We start from the raw sequence: 22,416 nt of genomic DNA on the forward strand, positions 1-22,416 counted from the left end.
AGTAAGATTTGTTTTACCAAAAGTTTTATTGTACATTGAGATTTCCAGGTAATTTCAGAAGCCCATTTGCATCCTGTCATGGCTGGGCTTTGCGAACGAAGATTTGGGAATCCTGTAGGGGCATCCTGTAGGGGCAGGTAATGATAGCATGAAGGTTACCCTTGTGTGTGTTTCATTGCTTCGTTATGGATGCCTTGATTGAAAGTGCTGTGCTTGTGCCAGCAATCCTACTGCACCAGTGGTTTCTATTAACTACTGAGTGACTGACAGATAACTGTATTGCAAAGTAGATGCTTGTAGAGGTTCAAATTCACTGAAGAACTTGGTATGTGGTGCAATGTCTCCTCTGGGGTCTATGCACCTGCAGTAGGTCTTTCCTTTGGTAGTGACCCCTCCAGCTTCCCTGGGCATGGTGTGTTGGTCAGTCATGGACCCAGCAGGGCTCCCTTATCTTTTGCCCTGTGCCTGACTGCACATCCATCTCCCCTGACCCTGCTCCAGCATCCTGAGCTGAGCAGCTTGTTGGAAGGCTTTTAAGTGTTGCCACCTGACCTGCATTTGCAGGTGTGTTTGATGTTTGGTGCCCAGAGCAGTGTCTGCTGCTGGGAGTCATAGATAGCACTAAAGAGTTTTAATATTTGTGACAGGTGGCATTGACGTCCATTTAAAGTTTGTAGTGTGTTGGGAGCATCACTTGTGCTTTTGAACTGGTACTGTATCTGTTTATTAAACATGTCCATGTTGTTTACATAGAAGATAAACAGTATTTATAAAAATGCCTAATATTGGAAGCTTTTGTAAGTTTATTAAAGGCACGGGATTTAAAAAAAAATTGATTTGTGTTTGATGTTTTGCTTATACTGCAAAATTCTTCTCACTTGAGGTCGTAAAAGTGAGACTATTGCTCCAAATTTTCGAGCAGCAGTATTCTCATCCAATGCTGTAACCACAGAAGACGCTGAACATCCTGCCTGTTTCATTAGAACGGAGTTCTCTAGAGTTTTTGAGAGTCAGTTCTTACTGTATTTATACAGCATTATGCTAAATGTACTTTGAAATAAAAAGCAGGTATTCCCAAGTCTACTGCTCAAGAACTATTCTTACAGAGAAAATCTGTTTTTCTCTTAAATCTTCTGACACTTCAGGATATCTGTGAAGTTAAAAAAACTTCTCCAATAGGACAACAACAGTAGGAGGTTAAAGAAAAGCACAACAATAAACGACATGCAAAAGCATACCCAAAATCCTCCCACAAGTATTGCCCATAAACTCTTCCACTTCCTCTGTTCCCACTGTATTCATAATTTTTTTTTCCCTCTCAAGTAAAGGAGGCATGTTCTTTCCAGACAAGATGAGAGAGGCTTGACCATAATTTTTCTTTCAGGTTTCAAAAGTATGAACTTCCTTCAGTCTAAGTAAATGAAAAAATATAATAATGAGAAAGCACATAATTTACATGGCTAGAAAGTGAATAGTTAGTGTTCTTAATGGAGGAAGGAATATGCAGAAAATGGAAGAGACTGCACAATATATGAGGCTGTCGCAGAGTCCTTTTTGCAGTGCATCGTGGAAGGTTTCTGGCACCAGTTCTGAACACGGTCTGTCTGTGTTTCAGAGTGAGCTTCCTTTCTTAAAGCTCTGCACTGGAGAGAAATGATATGCTGGCAAGTACAAATTTACACTGAGGGACACCGGGAAGGGAAGCCTGAGCCTACTTTAGGGGAATGCACAGCATTGATTCCTGCAGGAAGAATTGATTAATCATAAGCATATAAAAAAAAGGAGCAGAACTTGTTTAAAAGGCAAACGAGTGAAAGCAAAACCAAGTCAGGATGTAGTGCAAGGCCCATAAACGTAACTGTATGACATATGGATGCACCAGATTTTGAGTTAAAGGAACAATTTTATCCTAAAGAAAGCACCTGGGGGAACAGAAGGAAATTGGAAGAACAGACACTTTACTGTAACCCGTCTTTATATTTCCTTTACCCAGCCTTGCTGCCATACTTCAAACTGCATTTGCAGTGAGATGCTTGTGTTCACAGTCCAGCTACTCTGCGTGTGGATATTTACAAACAAAATGAGATACCCAGGATGGTTACTTAAAAAGAAAAAGTAGTCTGCAGACTACTTTTTAAGGCTAGACATCTGTAACACCAGGAGCCAAACATGTGGAGAGGAACAGTGCCTTGGCTTTGCTGGGTTTCTTGTTGGTTTTGAGTGACTAAACTGGGATGAAATCTGAAATACAGCTTAATGCAAAATCAGTTTGCTATAAAATGGGATGTTTTTAGCAGTGAACCCAGATAACTGGGGAAGCTAGTTTGCATTCATTTTGGTTTTTGTCATTTTTGTCGTGGTTTCCGTATTGCATGATGTAGCAGCTAAATTCTTGGTATGGAGCAGCTTTCTACACTGTGCAGCAGTAGCTGCATTTTAATGCACCAAAAGCTATTTGTCCAGCTAACCTTTGTTATTTTAAAGGCTCCAATAAATCAGATGTTTTTTGGTAAGCATTTTTGGTATGTAATTAGCTTTAAAACTTGTGTACACAGGAAAAGCCACATTAATAATACTCTTAAGAGTTGGAGCAAAGCAGACAAAGTATTTTATTTGCTTTGTCCACAGATTCACTTCCCATCATTGTGAAGTACTTGCCCAGCTTCCTCTGAAATCTTAATTTGATGGAGCCTGTCATTTGCCTCTAGATTTTACTACTTTCTGACACTTTTTTCTGTTAAAAAAAAAGTCCCTCTAGTGATTCAAGCTAGAAACTTCTGTGTTTCTTGGGGGGAAAAATGCATCATTTTCTAGAAGTGGCTGCTATTTCTGATTGTTATATTTTTATTTAATATTTAAGAAGTTTCAGTATCAACAAGGCAAATAAGTTACCAGTGTTGTCCTGCAAGAAGTCTTGCAAAATGTATAAGTTTGTTTTTTTGTGGTTTTTTTTTTTTTGGTGTAATGCCTGTTTGCCAGATGGTCAAGGTTTCATGAGAGCCAGTTAGAGTGTTTGAAGGGCTTGGTGTGAAGCGACACAGATGCTGGAGCCCTTTGGTATGTACGTGGTGAATGCCAAAAGACCATTGCAGGTGTGAACAGTTTGGGCAGTGGTGTGTGCGGGTTCGGGAACCCGGGTGGTTGGGGGATGCTTTGTCTCTGCATGATTGCAGAGTGAACTTCCTTGACCCACAGGAGGACTCCCTTCCCCTCTGCATTTACCTTCCAGTAATGATATGTAAAAGCTGATCCTGGACATGGATTCATGCTATAAGCCTCAACAGTGCATTTTGTTGGGAATGATTCCTTTTGTTCTCCAATAAACAGCAGGGATACACTGTGTGGAAATAGCTGCTCAGCAGCAGTGTAGCATTTGTGCAGTGTATATTTGTGAGTACACTGAAGACCATTTGTGGCCTGATAATCTGTGGTTTCCTGGTTTATGGTGACTGTGGCACATGAGTTTTTTCCTCACTCAGATATAGGGTAGCATCCCTGATTTCTGCTACAGTATCTTTTCCTTGGTCTATGTGGTTGTGAACCTTGCTTGGCGGAGGGTTTAGAAAACCTACATAACAGATTTTTTTTATTTCCAGATTTTTTAAAGGGAAGGAAGTTGGGAAGGGTGTTGTTACCCTTTGCCAACCTATAGTAAACTTGTCCACTGAGCCTCCCATCCTCCCTTGTATGTTCAGTAATAGTCCTTTGCAAAATGGTGAGGCCTCCGTGCCTCGTTGGTTTTGTTTTCCTGAGATGCCAGCATGCTGGTTCTAGTGAGAGGAATAGCAGATGCCATCCAGCAGATCGAGGGCTGTTGGTACTGGTGGCTAAAGTGCTCATCTGTTGAATTGGAGGCTACCTTATAGCTGAAGAGGCCAATGTGAGCCACTGCTACTGCTGGTGTTGCTTTCCCCACCCTGTTTTCCCCACTGTGCTGCAGAGGCAGAATTTGGGAAGTGCTTACTTGCAGGGCAAGCCAAGTGAGGAGAGAAGAAATAGCAAAAAGAAAGGTCCAGGCTGTACTGAGGGATGTAGGAGAGAGCTTGTAGAGGCCTGGGGACATGAGCTTGCTTAATACGCTTGTATTGCCAGGGGCCACCAGTCAGAGCATCCCTGGGGTAAGTCACGCTGGCTGTGGGTCAGCGTCAGGTGTGTGGAGAGATGTGTTTCCAGTGGAATCTCTGGGTTGATTTGAGCCTTGCTGATGCCCTGCTGTCCTGAGGGGTATGTGCTTCCTAGTCCGGCCTGTCAGGCACCTCTGCCTCACCACCATTCCCTCTGGCTTGGGACAGCCCTGCTGCTCTCCCGCATCCCTACAGTCATCTGCGTAAGGCCAGACTTCTGCAGGTGCTGGGGCATGAATAGATTGCCCCAAGTATGTCAGCATTAGCATTTCATTTTGAAGACTGTACAGGTAAATACTACGTTCTTAAGCGTGCCTTGGTTCTCCTTTCTGCTTTCCAAAAGCAACTGGAAAAAAATCTGTATCATGAATTACAATTTTTTTTTAGTCTAGATTTATTTTTTTGAAAACAACACATTTTCCAGTATTAATTTAACTACACTGACCAAAACACTTTTATCAAAATAAACAGAATCAGAATAAGCAATAAAAATGTACATAAAGAAAACTGAAGAGATGGGTGGCTCAGATCTTGGCAGTGATATTTTTTCTAGGGGCACGCAGTACTGTTGGGCTGGGGAATAAATCATATATGACCTCCAGTTGTTTCTGTCCTGCATGTCGTAGCTGACCAAAACTTCTGGTACTAATATTACACTGAAATTCCTTAATTCCTTCTTTCCTTGAAGTCATGTGCAATATGTCTGAAAGTTTTCTTTTAGTTGTTCTCTGATATAAACCAAATCTGCTCTCATGTGGTAAAGGAGGGAGTCATATAAACTAATGAGCTAGCTGTTATATAGACATATTATGCATTATGACACACTTTCACTATTTATGCATATGTGCCAACAGTGTATCACAGCACAGTACCTGCTTTATAGCAAAATGACAATTTTCCTCTTTACTCATCCCATGAGTTAGGAATCAAATGTCTTTCTGAACTTTATTTAATTTGCTTCCCGGGTGCTTCTTGTGTTCTTTTAGTTGAAATTTTTACAAATGTTTGTTAGCAGTGACCCATTGTAAAGCCATATAATGCAAAAATTTCACTAGAATAAAACATGATGCTCTTATGCCAAGTTAAAATGTTTTCTGAGGGTAAGCAAGGAAAAACAATGCAGATGTGCTATATATATATGTCTTGGCAGAAGACAAAGGCTTTTTATAGTGTATCTACCATCACAGCTCGAGCTTGGCAATACATTCCTGTAGCATATGCATATGGCTTTTCAGGCAAACAGTAAACAGGGTTTAATGTGGCTTTCAGCACAGACTGAATCTCTCTGGAATTGGGGACGCTTTCGCCTGACTTCAGTGCCATTTGAGCCAGACCAATTATGTGGTTGCACGTTTGTCTTGGCCTTTCGGGGTAGTCCCTTTAGGATTTAGTCTGTAATCAAAAGAGAATGTCAGAAACAGAAGTCTCAAGTAACCTTTCCCTTTTGCCTGTAAGACTGAAACAAGAGAGACTTATGTAGGCAGAAACAGTTTAAACTAAATACAAGGTAATTGCACAAAACCCTATGCTTATTATTCCACTGTTTCTGGACTGCACTGTGAAAATTTGAGCTGCGAGTTGTAGTCCAAAGACAAACTATATTTTCCAGAGTTTGGCTGAAATGATGATGAGGTTTTTCTTTTAAAGGATACAGATCTGTTAGTAATGACAAATTCTGGATTTTTCCCCCTCCTCTTTTTTTTTCACCTCTTTTTCCCGTAACTGTGCTTAGGACTGCTTCTACACATCTTCAAAAGATTCATGAACATCACCCACTGAACTGCATCCTGTGCCCTCCCTCCTGCTTGCCTTAGCTAACCCATGTCTCATCCATATAATTTAGACTCTTAAGGCTTCTTGTTGTGGGACAAAGCCCCAGAATCCTCTGAAGGAATTTGTGTAATTTTCCCCAAAATTGTTTTGCTGCTGGTTAGAGTATACTGATGTTTATTTCTAGCCTGAAGCCCCCTTTTATTATCTTTTTTTTTTTTTGCTTCACAGGCAGCCAGGAGAGCATAGCAGAGGGAGGCAAAGGGGAAGAGCCCTTCTCCCATGCAATGCAAGCACTGTAACAGGCACAAAGACTGTATTACACCCCCATCAGTGAAGTGGAAAGTGTTTCTCATTTAATTGAACTTACACCAACAGGCTGTGGATATGCCTGTTCCAGAATTAAAAGTAGCTAACTTAGCCTTGACAGCTTATGGACACCTCCTACTTGTGGAACACCCCTGTCCACAGTCTTCTCTAGAGATAGGAATTTCGGTTAGTTACATCATTATAATGTCAACTAGATCAACTATGAGCTGTCAGTTTTCCGAGGCAGATGGTCCATCTTTGGCAAAGCAGGGCTCTGGTTCCTGCTGAAATCTCTGGCTGCTGTGTCAGGAATAAGCTGGGGTGGAGGAAGAGGAGGAGATCTGACCGAGCTTCTCCTCTGTGTCACTGCACCGTCCATGTGCTGCTCACCTGCAGTTCTGCTGCCAACAACTCTGGAGTGAGCTGGGTGTGCTCTGCACACCCCACCCAGCTCTGCTTCCATTCAGCATTTTCAATAACTACCTTTAGCCTCACCAGTTTTTGATGCACATAAAAAAGGTGTCTAATGTTTGAGGTTTGAAAATCCTAAAGGAAAAATAACTTTTTTTTTTTACCCATTTGAAAGATCATAGTGATGTGAATCAAAAATACAGACACCTTTTCAATTGTGACCGAGGTCTAAATTTTGCATCCTGAATATCTCTGTACAGAGTAATCTATGCAGATGTAATTATTTATGGAACTATTTCTGATGTCTGTCATTGGTATATCTTAATTGTTCCAGTGTCGTAATTGTCTTCTGAGCATGAAAGTTACAGCACAGTTTATTTTTTCTGTTTGTTTGGTTTTTGGAAGTGTAGCTGTTTTGAAAGCATGCCCTTTTTCCTGTGAACCTTGAAGGAGGCATGTAGCTTATCAAAGGCCATGTGCTGACCTACTGAAAATTTCAAGGAAGTCTTACTTTTAATATTTTTTTGTTTAAAAAAATCAATTATCTGAGAAAGACTGATGTAAAATTAAATATAAGATTTTTTTTTATATTCACAGTGTGTGAGGTTATAAATTATCACTTAAAATATCAGTGTATAAGTTTAAGTTGATTTGTTTAATTTAGAAGATATTTTTCTGAATTAACAGCATAAGTATGTCTGCTTTTACTCTTACTTTACAGACCAATGCATAGAACAGCTTGAATATGTTCTATTGTATTGTGCAACGAGGTTGTACTTCTCATAGGAAGCATGAAAAACTCTGGAATTCAAGAGAATATGTACTTTTTCCCCCCTGTCTTTATATTTTAGGAGATGGTTTGGCTATCACAGTATTATGTTTGATCTCATTTGAGGAGGATAATCTAAACAGAATGTTTTATATGAGTTTGAGAGGTCTAAGAGTTTTGAGTCCAAGACAGTTTCAATTATCTTTTTTTTTTTTTTTCCCGAAAGCTAAATGAATTTTCAAACAACCATGGTTTCAAATAATAGAACTACCTAGGGAACGAATTTTGTGTTGTATGAAAATAAGTAAGGTTTTATTTTTTTTCCCAGCATTTTAATGAAAGGGACAGCTTTTGTGAAAACTACTTCCTAAAATACCTGTGAGGGCTTTTTGGAGAGAGAGTCTCCATGGGGCAGGGATGCTCAGCTGGGAGGAGGGAGGTCCAACAGTGAGGCCATACCCTGCAGAGCTCTTCACCAACCTGCAGCTTTTTCAACCTGGATATCAGATGTCTTAATCACTGACATTCAAGTGTCTTCTAGAAAATCTTCTTGTTAAAGCAAAGCTTTGCCTAAACTGATATTTTTGCTTCAAGTTTTTCACAAAGCTTGCATTTACAAAAACTTTCTCCTAAGGGTGAGGATGATTCCTACTATCTCTAAGCTGGCTAAAATATTTCCCTTTTTTCAAATGGCAAAATTTTAGTTCAGTGCCAATTTTTTTGTTGTACTTTGTCTTCCTAGAAGAAAGGGAACTGCGTTCCTGGTGTAACAAACCTGCAGCCTGTGTAGAAGAACAGAGTGAAATTAAATCAGCCTTTTAGAAAATAAGAAGAGTAGAAGGCTTATGAGTCATCCAGCGTAATAAAATGTTACTAGGGCTACATTTTACTGTTTGGTGCAAACCTCCTGATGATAGCCACGCATGTGAACTTGGAACAGAAGTTTGGCCTAGCTGAGGGTGTTGCTGTGAGTCGGTGTCTGATTCACAACAGCTGGGAGAGTGTAATCCCTCCCTGTGTGCACAGCATGTCCCTGTGTGCCTGTGTCTCCCCACCTACCTTGTACCCATGGGATCTCTTACATCTACTCATATAAACATTCTGTGTTTTAAATTGAGGACTAAATGAATAGGTTTCTTGCCTCTTCCTTTTCTTCATCACTGATAAAAAAAAAAAATGCAGCAAAACTTTGATCCCCCCCCTTAGGTTTAAAGGCTGTGAATTGCAAACGTTGCCTAGTTGGAAGACAGCGAAGGCCCCCGGATAAAGCGCTTGCAGCCGGTAGATCTTGCTCTGTGTCTTAACCAATGAAAGTTCATGACCTCTCCCTATCTGAACAGCTCTCTATATATAGACTAGGATCTTCCCTGGGAATTCTCATAGCAGCCTCTCTGGTGCAGCTGTGGAGCAGCTCAGTGCCCAGATGACGATGTAGGTGCTGTGTGTGACCGATTTGTGTGTGCAGTTGTTTGTCCCACCTGTGCCGGGCTTTGGTCTGTACGTGGCTGTGAGTTACTTGTCTCTAGGAAAAAGCATAAAAAATAGCTGTTAGACTTTCTGCCAAGCTGAGGAATTCTCCACTAGAAAGCAAGGCACGCTGTTCCTGGAAAATGAAAACAAAATGCACTTCAGGCCCTTGAAAATGATTTTATTTTACTTAATATTTTAAATTGTGTAAGGATATATAATTGTTTGTCTGTATCAAAAATAGAGCACATAGAGCATGACAGAGATCTGAGAATTCATATGCAAAAGTCTTCTGTGGTAGATTTCTTTTTCAAGAACAGTATTCTTGGCTTTAAGAACTGGAGAGTGGGTTTCATATACAAGAGTGGGTGTGTATATGTGAGTATATATATATGCACACACAGGATTATTATTTTGATGCTTGCAAGCTTCTTTCAGTCCAAATATCTCACTATTTAAAATAATATGAGGGATATTTTGAGAATATACTTTTCTTCCAGTTATTGGAACTTTTATGGTATTGTTAACAGTGCTGTTACTATTAACATAGAAGAGAAGAGACAAAACAAAGACCTGTTGGTTGCTAGGGGAAACTTGCTAAGTTAAATTAATTTATTTGAAGTGGGTTTTTTTGCAAGAATACATGGATGGAGCCTTGTGGTTAGATGAAATGGTTTAAAATTTTGGTTAGCTTGATGCAGTACTGTCTGGGAAGCTGTAAGTATATCTATCTAAACCATATACTAAACAGTCAAAAAGGTGCCATATATTAATCTCTTTCTATTCATCAAAGTATTTTCTTTTTGCTCTACTATGTTGTAGAACAACAAGCAGATTTTTCTCTTTAGTGAAGTTTAGGACACTATTTCCATGTACCTATCAACAGCCTTGATTATACACTGATCATTCAAAGCTAGCAAGAGATACCAGTGCCTTCTGTCCGCATTTTGGTGCAGAACTCATTGGAGAGATCCCAGATGAATAATATAAACAGGTTTTCCAGAAAAAAAAAAAAGTAGTTTCTAAGAACCTGATTTTTTTTTTTTACAGCTTACTCTCAAGTATGCTGTATGTGTTTTACAGGACTTAATTACAGAAAATGAAAGTTGCAGTACTTTAAGAAATACTACTTTTCTGTGAACAGATGAGTTGGACCTAAATGAAAAACAAGTTTTTTCTAATTATTTTTGTTTTTTAATCAATCCTGTGTGAAACTTATTTTTGTCATTAGTTACGAATAGTTCTTATATTTATGTATGTTTGTGTGCTTACAGTCAATATAATTATGCTGTTACATTGATATATTTTCAATAAAGTCAGTTTCTCAAAGCACATAAAGAACTAGAAACTGGAGGTTTCAAACTCAGGTTTGACTAAGTAGAGGATACTCTCTAATTTGTCTAGCAGAAGAAAAGAAAGATAATTACTTGGGTTTTACAGGGCTTGAAGGTATAATTCTAGGTGGAATATTATGGCACATTTGAGCATATTTCTAACATTGTCCTTGTGCATGCAATTGCACTAATTTCTCTCTATCTTCTGTTAAAGTTTACTTTGTTACACAGATGGGAATTTATAGTTTAAATCACAGTATGATATATGACTGAAAACACTGAAGTATCATATCACTCTTATATTAATCAAAACTTCTGGAGATGCAAATTGCAGTACCCTGAGCTTGAAAAATTAAACAGTTTTAACAATTTCCCGTACGATATACTCACAACTCAGCTGAAAAGACTTGAACATTTGCCTCTTGTTCAAAATAGGGCCTGGCATTGCTTCACTGATTTTAATGGTTATTTTTTGTTGCTTTCTTTTCTGGTCAAGAAGACTAGCTGGTTTTACTTCTTTTGTAATAAAATCTTCTGCTTTGACTCTGACAAGTGCAGACACGCTGTTAGAGATTTAAGCGATTTTGAAAGATGTGTAATGGGTTAGAGTTCAGTGTGCTGCTGTTAGCTGCTCCCTATCGCTGGAGGTGACAAGGGAGCAGATAACTAAGGGAGTAAGAGGAGGTTTTTAGTGCTGATCCCCATCTCCCTGCATTAGTGGATTCATTTTCAGGGCTTAACTGGCAAACTTTGCTTATGTTGATGGGCGCTAATGCAGTTAGGTCTGTGAGGGTATTGCAGTGTCAAGTTGGAAGGAATTCTGCTGTGGTGAATGAAACACTCTTAAAGAAGTTTTTTTCCAGTATTTGTCAGCTGTGTTTGCTTTAACATCTTGGAATGTTAGATCTGTTTTCTGCTGCTGGCCAGCTATGGAAGTGATGGTGAGTCAGAAGCAAATGTAGACAGTAGAGGAGTGGGTTTTGAGAAGCTGGAGGAAGAGGGGAGGTTGTGGTGCACCAGGCAGCTGCAGTTGGCAGATGATTTTTTTGTATTTATACCAAATTCTGGAATGGGAAATGGAATTGAGGGAGGAGTTTGAAAATGAATTCATTACTCTTTAAGTAATGAATAAGGTGAGGGCTCAGGGCAAGGAGTTTTCCTGTGTTACAGTTTTCCCGTGTTACAGTTTTCCCGTTATGAGCTCTCTTGAGTAGTCTGGAGTGTGGCAGTGGGATTCTGTGGTGTGTGGGGATTTTTTTTTTGTTTGTTTTGTTTATGTTTTTGTTTTTTTCTGGTTTGGTTTTGTTTTTTTGGATTAAACTGGGGCTAGCCTCAAGCTTAGACCAGACCTGATCTTAGTTATTGAATAGAAAAAGAGAATTATTGCAGATTCGTGAGGAGGAACTATTACTGATGATCTCTGAACAAAACATGAATGTAAATTAAAATAGCAGGAAAGGTAAAATGTGGAGTTGGTAGCAGTTACCATTAATTCTGCCTTTATTTTTCTGCTGAGGTCTGCAGCCAGCTGCAGTGTTAATTGCTTTTTATTTTAAACATGGTAATACCCTGCAGTATGGTCAGTAGGAGTACAGCCACAGTAAACCTAAATTTACCTTAGGGTCAATTTAAAAAAAACAACAACAAAAAGTATTTCTCTTTAGAAGTAGTGAATACATTTGAACACAAACCAAACAATTCAGACTACTGTTTTTAGAAGTTTAGTTTTAAGGTACTTCACCTCCTTCACACTAATGTGAAGTGCTGCATTGCAGTTCCTGCCCTGGATTAGCAGCAATCAGAATCTAGAATTCAAAGAGAATGGCAGATCTGTTTTATTTAACCTTATAAAACAAACATGAGTATAGTAGTTGAATTTATATGGAGATTTTTCTTATAGTTTCAGAAAAGTGCTGGGCATGTTTAGAAATGAGTGACTACACACTTAAATCAGTGCCACTAGAAGGTATTGAAATTACACTCCTTCAAAAAGATTGGGCAGTTTGGAAAACTAATAATGAAATATTGTTGCTACAACTGTTCCCACGAGATGAAAATAAGACCTGCTTTGGTTAAAGTATCTTGAAAAGTATTTAAGATACCATTAACATGATACCATGATTATTTCCACACTTCTTGTGCATATGCCTACTGGAAAAGAGTTTTCCTTGGTGGGTTTGACCTGTGGGCATCTGCCTGTATGTGCACAGGAGTGTGTTAAACACAGATACTGTTCCACGGGTGTCTGATCCTTCCAGGTGAGATGGTGGAGTGGTGGTGTGCAGAGGTCATCTGGCCTCATGTCAACCTACTTGGGCCACATAGAAAGCTTTTTGCCTGAGCTACAATGTGCACATAGGAGGGGAGAACAAAGAAAGAGAATATACTTATAGTCTTGGGAACAGGTTTATAGGGCGCAGTGGAAACTCCTGAACCTTTCAATCCTGTGTTCACTATTAGCAGGATTTTCCTGCAGTACGGATCAGTAGAAATGCTCTGTGTATCTATTCTGGGTCCTAGGACCCTGTATTGATCTGTAGGTGTTTTCCAGCATATATTTGTCGCTTTATTTGTGCCTTATACCAGCTTGATCCGACAGCCGTGGGTGACACAGCACTGCTCCCCTAAACCAGACAGGGAATTACTGGGTAGGCTGGAGGCAGTGCCCAAGCACTGCCTGTGTATGCTGCGGTGCACGGAGTGTAGGGGATGTCTTCCCATATCCACCCTGCTTACAGCAACTGCAGAGGAGGCAGGGAGATCTTGTGGGTGTCCCTGTGCACAGCTGACTGGGTGGCAGGGAAGAGTAAAGCATCTGGGGTGCTAAAACTATAAATCCTGTCAAAAACATGAGATATCATAGCTGACCTAAATCAAGATAAACTTTTCAATGATTCACATAACTTGTGCATTCCTTTCACATGGTTCACCAAAGCTGTTTATATTACAAAATCCTACCCACCAACCCTTGACTTTGAAGCTCCCAGAGGAATAATGCAGCCATCAGGACAGAGAGTGGTATTTCATATTTTTTCTTACCTTCATAGTTATAGTGGGTCGGAAGTGTGAGGCACTCTATGTAATAAAGTTTTTGCAACTCTCTCTGTATATTAATCATTGTTTAGAGTTCACATACTACTCAATTAATTGCCTGTACCTGCTTGGGAGCATATATCAAAACTCGTGGTTTCTGTCTTTCATGGCACTTGTTATTAATGGCCCCCAAATGAAAATCTGATTTCAAGTATATTTCTGAAATAAATTAGGCTCTTTGTCTTATGCTGAATGTCACTTGGGTAGACAACTGTATTTCTACTCTTAAATATTCCCTTGAAACATTTTGCCAGGCTCACTTTTTGTTTAATCAGCATTGATCAATGATACAGATGTCGGTCTGCAACATACATGTCTGTAGGCACAGACATACCTATATGGTTGGTTATTCCAGTAAAATCCATTATTCTGGTCTAAATCTAGTACCGTATTTGGAGAACTTTTGTAGTGGCTGAAAAAAACAATAAACCGCTTAAATCCAAACAATGCTGTAATGATAGGTGGAGGTAAAAAGCTCTTGAAAGAAACAGAAGGAACTTCTTTCATCAAGTTCACTTCTGGTTCAATTGTCAAGCTGCGATCCAGAGATTCTGCATTTCTTCAGCATTGTTGCCCAAATTCCAAATCCCTGCACATAAGATTGTACATCATTATACCCAGTACATTTCACTACATATGCATGGGATATGGATTTGATTACTGTACTTCATATCTATCATCTGGAGTTAATACTAATAATTACAAATTACAATAAAGAAACTATTTAGTTGCATTATTTGTTGTATTTAAATGCAGATAATGAAGTAAGCTCTGAAGTAAGCAAAATGATCTGAAAAGGGCACGTTTACCTTACTTGTGGAGTTATCACAGTTGCAGTTTGTGGCAGTGCTTTGATAGATGTCCAATTTTCTTACATTGAAATAAATCACATGTAAAAGTTTTATTTTGCAGTTTGGGCAGGACAGTATTATTCAGTGCTCACAGCATGGACATGATGAAGTTTAGAGACACAATGTCAGAGACACAATGTCATTCCACTCAGTATGTTTTTCTCAAATATTTAATTTTTTCCCTTTAGCAAACAGAACATAATTGTTCACAGCATAAACAATCAGTAGTCAGGGTGAAAGTGTGTTAATTTTTCATAGCCAGATGTAAGGCTTTATTCTTCATTTATTAATTCTCAAATCTGGTTGCCACATGCCATTCCAGTGGCAGCACAAAATAACTTTTCCCTTTTTTTGTGGGTGTCTGACTCGATGCTAATAGCAGAGTTCAGGTGTTGGCCGGGTGCTCAGGAGCTGGACCTGCCCTTTGGTGGTGGCACCTCCTAGTGGTTACAGAGCTGCGTGCTGTGAAGAAATGTCATAAGGTCAGTTTTGACAATGGGCAATGTTTTCAGTGCAATATTTTTGGAATAGGCTGCCAGGAGACATGTGAAACGCAGCCATAACCCCAGGAGCTGGGGGTGTTAATCAACAATTGGCTGAACATGAGCCAGCGGTGTGCCCGGGTGGCCAAGAAGGCAAATGGCATCCTGGTTTGTACCAGTAATAGTGTGGCCAGCAGGACAGGGGCAGTGATTGTCTCCCCGTACTCGGCACTAGTGAGGCTGTGCCTTGAATCTGAGGATCAGTTTTGGGCCCCTCACTTCAAGAAAGGTGTTGAGGTGCTGGAGAGTGTCCAGATAAGGGCAATGGAGCTGGGGAAGGGTCTGCAGCATAAGTCTTATGAGGAATGGTTGAGTTAGCTGAGGTTGTTTAGCCTGGAAAAAAGGACTCTCAGAGGAGACCGTATCACTCCAGGTGGGGGTAGTAGCCAGGTGGGGGTCAATCTCTTCTGCCAGGTAGCAAGGGATGGGATGAGAAGAAATGGCCTCAAGTTGTTTTAGATTGGATCTTAGGAAAAGTTTCTTCACTGAAAAAGTTATCAAGCATGGGAACAGGCTGCCTGGAGGAGTGTTTGAGTCACCGACCCTGGAGGTATTTAAAAGACGTGTAGGTATTTTACTTAGGGACATGGTTTTGTGGAGAACTTGGCAATGTTGGGTTAATTTAACGGTTGGACTTGATCTTAGAAGTCTTTTCCAACCTAAGCAATTCTATGATTCTATGCCTAGTCCTGCACTAGGGAAGGAGGAGCCCCATGCAGTGCCACAGGCTGGGGCTGGTGCCAGTGAGTGGGCAGGAGCCAGTCCTGCACCCTGGCAGCAGGCACTGTCCTGCACTGGGCCAGCAGGGCATGCCCAGGAGATGACAGAGGTGATCCCTTCCTTCTGCTCAGCATGGTCCACGTCCAAATCTGGAATGTCTTGAGGTCCGTTTCAATCTGAATTATTCCTTGACATTAAATTATTGGGGCATATAGAGAGTCTGTGCTATTTAATAGGTAATGAAAATATGCAGTAAATAGTCAAGTTGATTTAAATTAATTAGTGAAGTGATTTCTCATGGATCGGTATAGATTGCTTCTCGGTAAAGTGGATGAGTTAAAAGAATAAATAAAAAATTCCAGACTTTTGTGATGCGTTAATAGGACGAACTTACATATTCTATCCTAGGGTAGGAAAAAAGGAAGTTTAGCTCTAGACTAGATCACAGACTACTTTGCTTACAGATTTAGGAAATCACCATTCCTTTTCAGAAGAGCAAGAGATTCATTTATATATATATATGAAAGTTTATGCAAACTATGTAGAAACTAATGGCCAAGGTAAATTTAACTTTTTTAATAGCAACCTTTTGCCAATGAAAGCAAGATCTGGTAGTTCCTTGATGCTTTGTTTTGTACTCCAGTAGTAATGCAGCACAACTCAATATGTAGTAGTGTTCCAGTGGTTTACTGATCATATTATTTCAATTTTTAGTGGATTTTAGGAGACATTTAATTGCTGAAGTGGACAACTACTTGGCTCATTTTTTTTGGCTATCAGACTTCTACGCTGAGGACTGACAGTGATAGTGTCATGTGATCAATTTTTAAGTAAGTCACTGTTATTGTTGAAACTGGACATGCATGCAGATGCATGCAAAACCTAACATTACTTTTTTTACTTCAGAAACATCCTTTCCAACATGTCAGTATCTCAGGAAGAGTGGTATTTGCCATATGTTCAGATTTTTTCTTGGATAGCTTTCTCATAAGCTAAAGCCCTTTTAGTAAGGCTGGGAAAGCACTACTGAGTGTAAAAGTGGAACAAGATGCTTCAGTGATCAGACATATATGTTTTTCTCTTTTTCATAACTGGTTCATGTCAGATCAGTATATACCTCTTGGTTGAAGACATTGTGTATACTCCTGTATATTTGAAAAAACAGAATCCTTGACCAAACCCTCTCATAACGGCATGATTTCTAACCTTCCTGGGTGTGTATTTCTCTTTCTCAGTAATACAGAATTGTAAGAAATTAGCTTTAGGGTGGTACATTCTCAGAATGAAGAGCAGTTTTACAGGTTAAGGATCAAAAAGATGAAAGGGATAAGGCTTATTTTCCGCTGTACAGCGTTCAGCTATTTTCTATTGTTGTCTGTAGCCCTGTTTTTCTTGACTTCATGGGATACAGGGCAAGGTGGAGTGAACGTGGTCTAAAATTGGTGTGAGGGGAGTGATTGCAGGTGGAGTGAGGTCAGAAATGGAAAAGATAACTGCCCTTTCAACTCATCACCTGGTAACTCTAGAATTGCTATAGGTATCAGTTGCTTTCTGAGGCTGGGCTGCTTTCATTAATGTTAAGTATTTTTCCAGCTTGCGCCCTTGCCAGGACAGTGAATGCACTTAAGTTGTACCGTTAGTGCCAACTGTCTGTGCTGCAGCATCAACATCCTGTAGAGAGCACAGCTGTATTTGAAGCTCATTCTCCCACTGCTGTTCCTGTGTGTTATGCAACAGGTCTTTGTGCCTGGAATTGGAGGAGATAGACAGTGGGAAGGAGAAGCAATTCAAACCCAGGGACTTGTTCTTGCTGGCTTGTCAGGCCGTGGAACGTAACTGGAATCCAGCTGATGCTGTGAACGTTTGTGGCTTTCCTTTGGCACCTGACTGCTTGTTTTGACGGTTCCCTCCCGCAGCACAGAGCTAGACAGAGAAATGAATGAATTCACTGGCAAATTTTCAGATATATTAGGTTTTTATTAACCATCATTTTCCTTTCAGACTGTTAACACGCCCAAATGCCATATGCTGCTGAACAGACAAGTCTGGGTACACACCCCAGCCTGATGATTTAGTTGGTTTTGATCTCTGTGTACTCTTTTGCCACAAAGACTTTATCTGTTCTCAAAAAACTTAATCCAGTGAAGACAGCCACACATATGGCCTTGTAATCTTGAATTCCAGATGGTTTTAAGTAGAAACTAATAATATATACTTACTTTCCCTTTATCTCCTCATTTATAAATGAAAAATTATATCGACAGACTTGGATATGCTTCTGCTCTTTCCTTAGTCCTGGTGATGAGTCTGTTTTCCTTTACGAGTTACACTGAAATACGTGTGCATGACTGTCCAGTTGATAGTGTTTTTTCAAAATAATTTAAGGATTTATGTACTGAAAAAGATTTTAGAGCAAAAAGCTATAAATTATATCTAATGTAGATAATTACAGTTCTAGAAACATGGTCTTTGATAGGCACAGAGAGCCTCTATGAGCCCAGCTTGGCAAAGCCAATACATTTCCACAGAGACTGCTGTGTGGTAAGAATTATACTTCCTATTTGGGTCAGAACAGATTAGAAAATACAGGAGTGTGTGTGGAAAAATACCTGGTTTACTTGATTTCCAGATCTGTAACAAATTGTAGTGGCAACTACATCAGTCTGTGCGCAGCTGAAGGCTGTAGTTGGGAAACCCAAGTTGTAATGGTCAAAGACCTCTTGGAGAGAGCTTGATGTCCTCCCCCAGTAGTGCTCTCTGCATGGGCTTCAAACCAAACCCAAGCAATTAAACAGGCACCCCCCCCTCTCTGCCATCCCACCTCCAATTGTTTTTTCTGATGCTTCAGGACATCCTCCTGGTGGCAGATGAGATTATATCACAGTAGTGGGCACAATTGGTAAACACCAAGCATTGTACAGCAGGCTTTTAGGAGCCTGATTTTCTGCTTTCTGTTAAACAGATGGCTACTTCTAAGAAGTTTTGGTGCTGTCCTCTTGTATGATAAGGACAAAGTATTTAAAAGAATAATCTTATTTATTGAAGCTTTTTATGTTAAATATTTCAATGCATTTTTGGAAAGGGTAAGTTTGCAAAAGCCAAGACACCTATTTAGATGTAAAGGAATAAATCTTCCTATGCAATTAATAAGAACACATTGCAGTTTCCATTCTGATTTCTAGATATTGTTTTCCACATATGGTCCTTGTTTCCATTATGTGGGAACATAAAATTGTTAGCTACAGAACAGTGAATGATACTACTTAAACTAATGGTTTTCTCAGTTTTTCCTTTGTGCTTTTGAGAAGTCCTATTTTATGAAATAAACAGAATATGAATGGCTGCATTCTTGCTGCCTGTGTAATGTGCTCTTGCTTCCACTCTCAGTGCTGGTGTTAACTTAGCAAATATTTATCTCCCATTACTGAGGACTTTGGAGCAGAAAATGTGGTGCTCATGATTTAAATTATGAGTACCTTTGTAATCATAGTCAAGTAGAATAGTTAAATGGGTGTAGACAGGAAACAGGAGATCTGACTTGCTTAGACTTGAGCTAAGTGATGCAATATTTAAATGAAGATATTATAAATCAGGTTTAGCGTTACTTCTATCCTTGTATTCAATGAAGTGAACTTGCTGGTTCTTCTGCATGAACTAGTGACAAAGGCATCTATACAGCTTTTTCAAAATAATTGCACACTGCTAACTCAAACATTGGTGGAGCAGTGCAGCTAATAAGTTTCCTATCAACGCCTGTTTTTATGTCTAAATGCATTGCAGATTTGGAGAGTGCGGTACCCTTTTATACAGTCATAACAGTGAGAGAATATAAATGTGGCTTTGTTTTATTGACAAAATGTGAAAATCTGATTCTAATGTACAAATTCAAATATTGAAAGAACAGCAACGTGTCTGACTCTGGGATGTTTTATTAAACCAGAACAGCTCTGAAGCAGGTTTCTCGGAAAGTTTGAGTGATATTTTTTACATTTTGTTTTGTATTTTTTTCATCTTTACAGAAAACAACTTTTATAGACTTAATATACTTTGCATTTTTCCTGTGTAATAATCAGAAGGCATTTTCTTTTTCGCTCATGAAAACACCCTGTTGCACATGCCCTGAACATGGTAATCTCTTTGTGGGCAAGTGTTGGTGTCAGTCCCTCATTTGTGAGTGAGATCTCACTTGATTGCTTTGCACTGCCACCCAGAGAGGTAACCCTGAAGGTGTTCAGGTGTCCTGAAGGAGTGATTGGACCACTTTATCCCACAGATGAAGTTTTGTCAACTCCAGTAAACTCTGGAAATAGCCAATTTCCACTTCATGACTAAGAACTGCTCTAAGCCAAAACAGTATATCTGACTGCTTCAGAAAATGTTTAAAGACTGTATTACTGCCATTGCACAGGGAATTGTGAATATTTGTTTACTGGCTGAGATCAAGAAATACAACTCGGCCAAGCTGTGAATACAGATATGTTTGTAACATCAATGTAGTAGTACTTGAATTCAAATCAGTGTCAAGTCTGGTTCAGTTTCTTTTGTATTTAGCAAACAGTGCATATGAGTTGACTCTTACACAACATCATGTTCATTTTAGACAGATCACGGAATAGAAATTTAAATATGAACATTTATGCAGTTTGTTTTCTTCCATGTTGTTTGGTTGGTTAATATATAGAAATAATTGCTAAAATTTGGAACCATAAATAGCTGTGGATTTTCATAACTCAGTAGAATCACTAGCTTCAATGTTGTTGTTTTCTTTCCCTGCACCCCTCTATGGTGTAACTAATCTCTATTTAAGTACTCCCTTCTTTCCTGGACCTCTCTTCCCTCCCAAGCCTCCCCCACCAAATCCTTGGTTTATGCAAAACCTTTAATAGAGTAAAAGGGCCTTGAGAGAAGGGCTGCTCTGACGTTTGGAGAAGGCTTTAATGAAAAGTTGCATTGTTATTTCATATTTACTTACCAAATCTCGCCAGAGTAAGTTCTTGCCAAACTAGTTTTATGTATTTCTTGTCTGGTCTTGCTCATGTATTGTTTTGTATCAGGACCTTGTCTGACAGGAAAAGCGACCAGAGCAGTTCAGGCTATGGTACTACTAATAGGTGATGCAGGAAAAATGAAGTCTATCTAAAACTTCTTATGCAATATTGAGAAACTTTTAAAGGAAGTAATTAGCAGAAGTGATGCAGCTTATATATCAAAGCTATTTTTAAGTAGATTGTGCGTGCTGGAATAGCACAATAGCGATTTAGAAGTGGGTGTTCCTACTATTGATTCTGTAATCATGAATGTTTTTTTACATTTGCCTTGGAGGTAGGAAATAGTTGCGGTAGGAAGGAAAAAACAAGGATACAGGAATATTGAAGCTGTAGTTTCAGTTTGGGTGCTGTTTGTTTTGATGGATGTAGTTATGTCACTGAGCCAGTATTGCAGTTATCTGTTTTTCATGTTTCCATTCTTCAGTAAGAAGATTAAGTGTTGCAAGCATAAATGGTCAAGTGGGTGATGTATGAGGGATCAGACTCTCTTAAAGCCCAAACTAGGTTTTCCATCTCTGATTTTGCAGTGAAGGCTGGCTTATGGTTCAATTCTGGCTTGACTTTGAGATGGAGAAATGAGCAGCGGAAACTGAATCAAGACCTTTAGGAGTGCAAGATGCTTCATAGCTTGTCTGTTTAGTTGTGTCTTCAAAGTCTGAGTCTTCCTAAATGTGCTTCAGTCTTTGGTGTAGATACTAGAGGCAGAGGAGATTTTTGTAATGGGCTAGAGGGTGAGGAAGGATCCTCTTTCCTTTTAATTTGAGAGCAGACTTTACAAAGGCACCTCTTCAGCTGACTTCCCTTTAGAACATGTTTCTTAAGGAATGTGGAAGGATTTCTGTTGTACACAGGTGGCTTTTTCCAGCCCTTTCTGTGTTAGTGGAGTATTCAAACTTACAAAAAAGTTTATCCTGGTATTTGCATTACGTACCTTTTTTACAGAGCAGGTTTCTCTATCACGTAGCTATATATGCACCTCTGTATGCATGAAAATGTAAATTATGTAATACTATTTTTAATTATTCTAGAATTTTTACTTTTAAAAAATGGATGCTGGATTATCTCTTGTAATGTGCTACAACAGAAAGTGCTGCTTAGGGAAAAGCCATATACTAGAAATCCAGTTAATTGTATAATAAATGCTTGCTTAGAAGGAATGGGAGGTAATGATATTTAATACTTAGAGAAATTAGAGAAAAAAGTCTGTAATTTAATTTCTGAAATGACTAGTCTAATGACTCTATAATGTAATTCTGAAATCTGATCATCATCTGATGATAACTTACAGCAGTATTTAAGGTGGATGTACTTATACAGTGAAGTAAATTTCATAGTTATCAAAGTTCTCCGAAATATTTGACCTATGCATATATACCACGTGCAAATAAATAGAGTTTGAGGATATTAAAGCCAAAACGAATATCTCTTGATATTCTTTTGTTCAGTATGTTTAAGTACACATACGGATTTAGAGGAATTCTGGTGGTCCCATTTCTTCTCCTCTTCCATCTTTAAGAAATCAAAATATTTTCAAGGTCTTTTAGAGTGGAGGTTATTAATTAATTAATTAATAACTTTTATTTTTTTGTGTGGTTTTGTTTTTCCCATTTCTAAACACTGATATTTGAAAAAAACTGATAGTAATTGCTATTTTTAGGAAGTGAAGAACTTGTGAGATGTTGCAAGTTTGAAGGTCCTCACGTTAGTCACCTTGTGCAGTCACGCCTTCTCAGTGAAAAGCAAGGAAGTTCCATTACTGCAGGACACTGAATAACAGCCCAGGGTGTTTGGGGGTGTGTTTGAGAAGCAAGAAAAATTATGTATCATGTTCAGGTTGTGTGTTTACAGTGTAACTCTCCCCCGTTAGAAAACAAATCCTTTAAGAGTAGCATGTTGAGTACTAAACAACCCTCAGGTTATGTAGCGATATGCAGGAGACACTTTGTGGACACAACCTTATTCCTTATGGTTTCCTTTG

General features: G+C 39.1%; 1 protein-coding gene across 20 annotated transcripts in view; it reads left to right on the forward strand.

Moving 5' to 3' along the window:
* The window catches only part of PARD3 (par-3 family cell polarity regulator), a 452,171-nt gene that overhangs the window by 26,047 nt on the left and 403,708 nt on the right, over nucleotides 1-22,416 (forward strand). The window lies entirely within an intron of this gene.

This window comes from Pipra filicauda, unplaced genomic scaffold (assembly GCF_003945595.2).
Source record: "Pipra filicauda isolate LSUMZ 115617 unplaced genomic scaffold, ASM394559v2 scaffold1_size10287979_pilon, whole genome shotgun sequence".
Lineage (NCBI taxonomy): Eukaryota > Metazoa > Chordata > Aves > Passeriformes > Pipridae > Pipra > Pipra filicauda.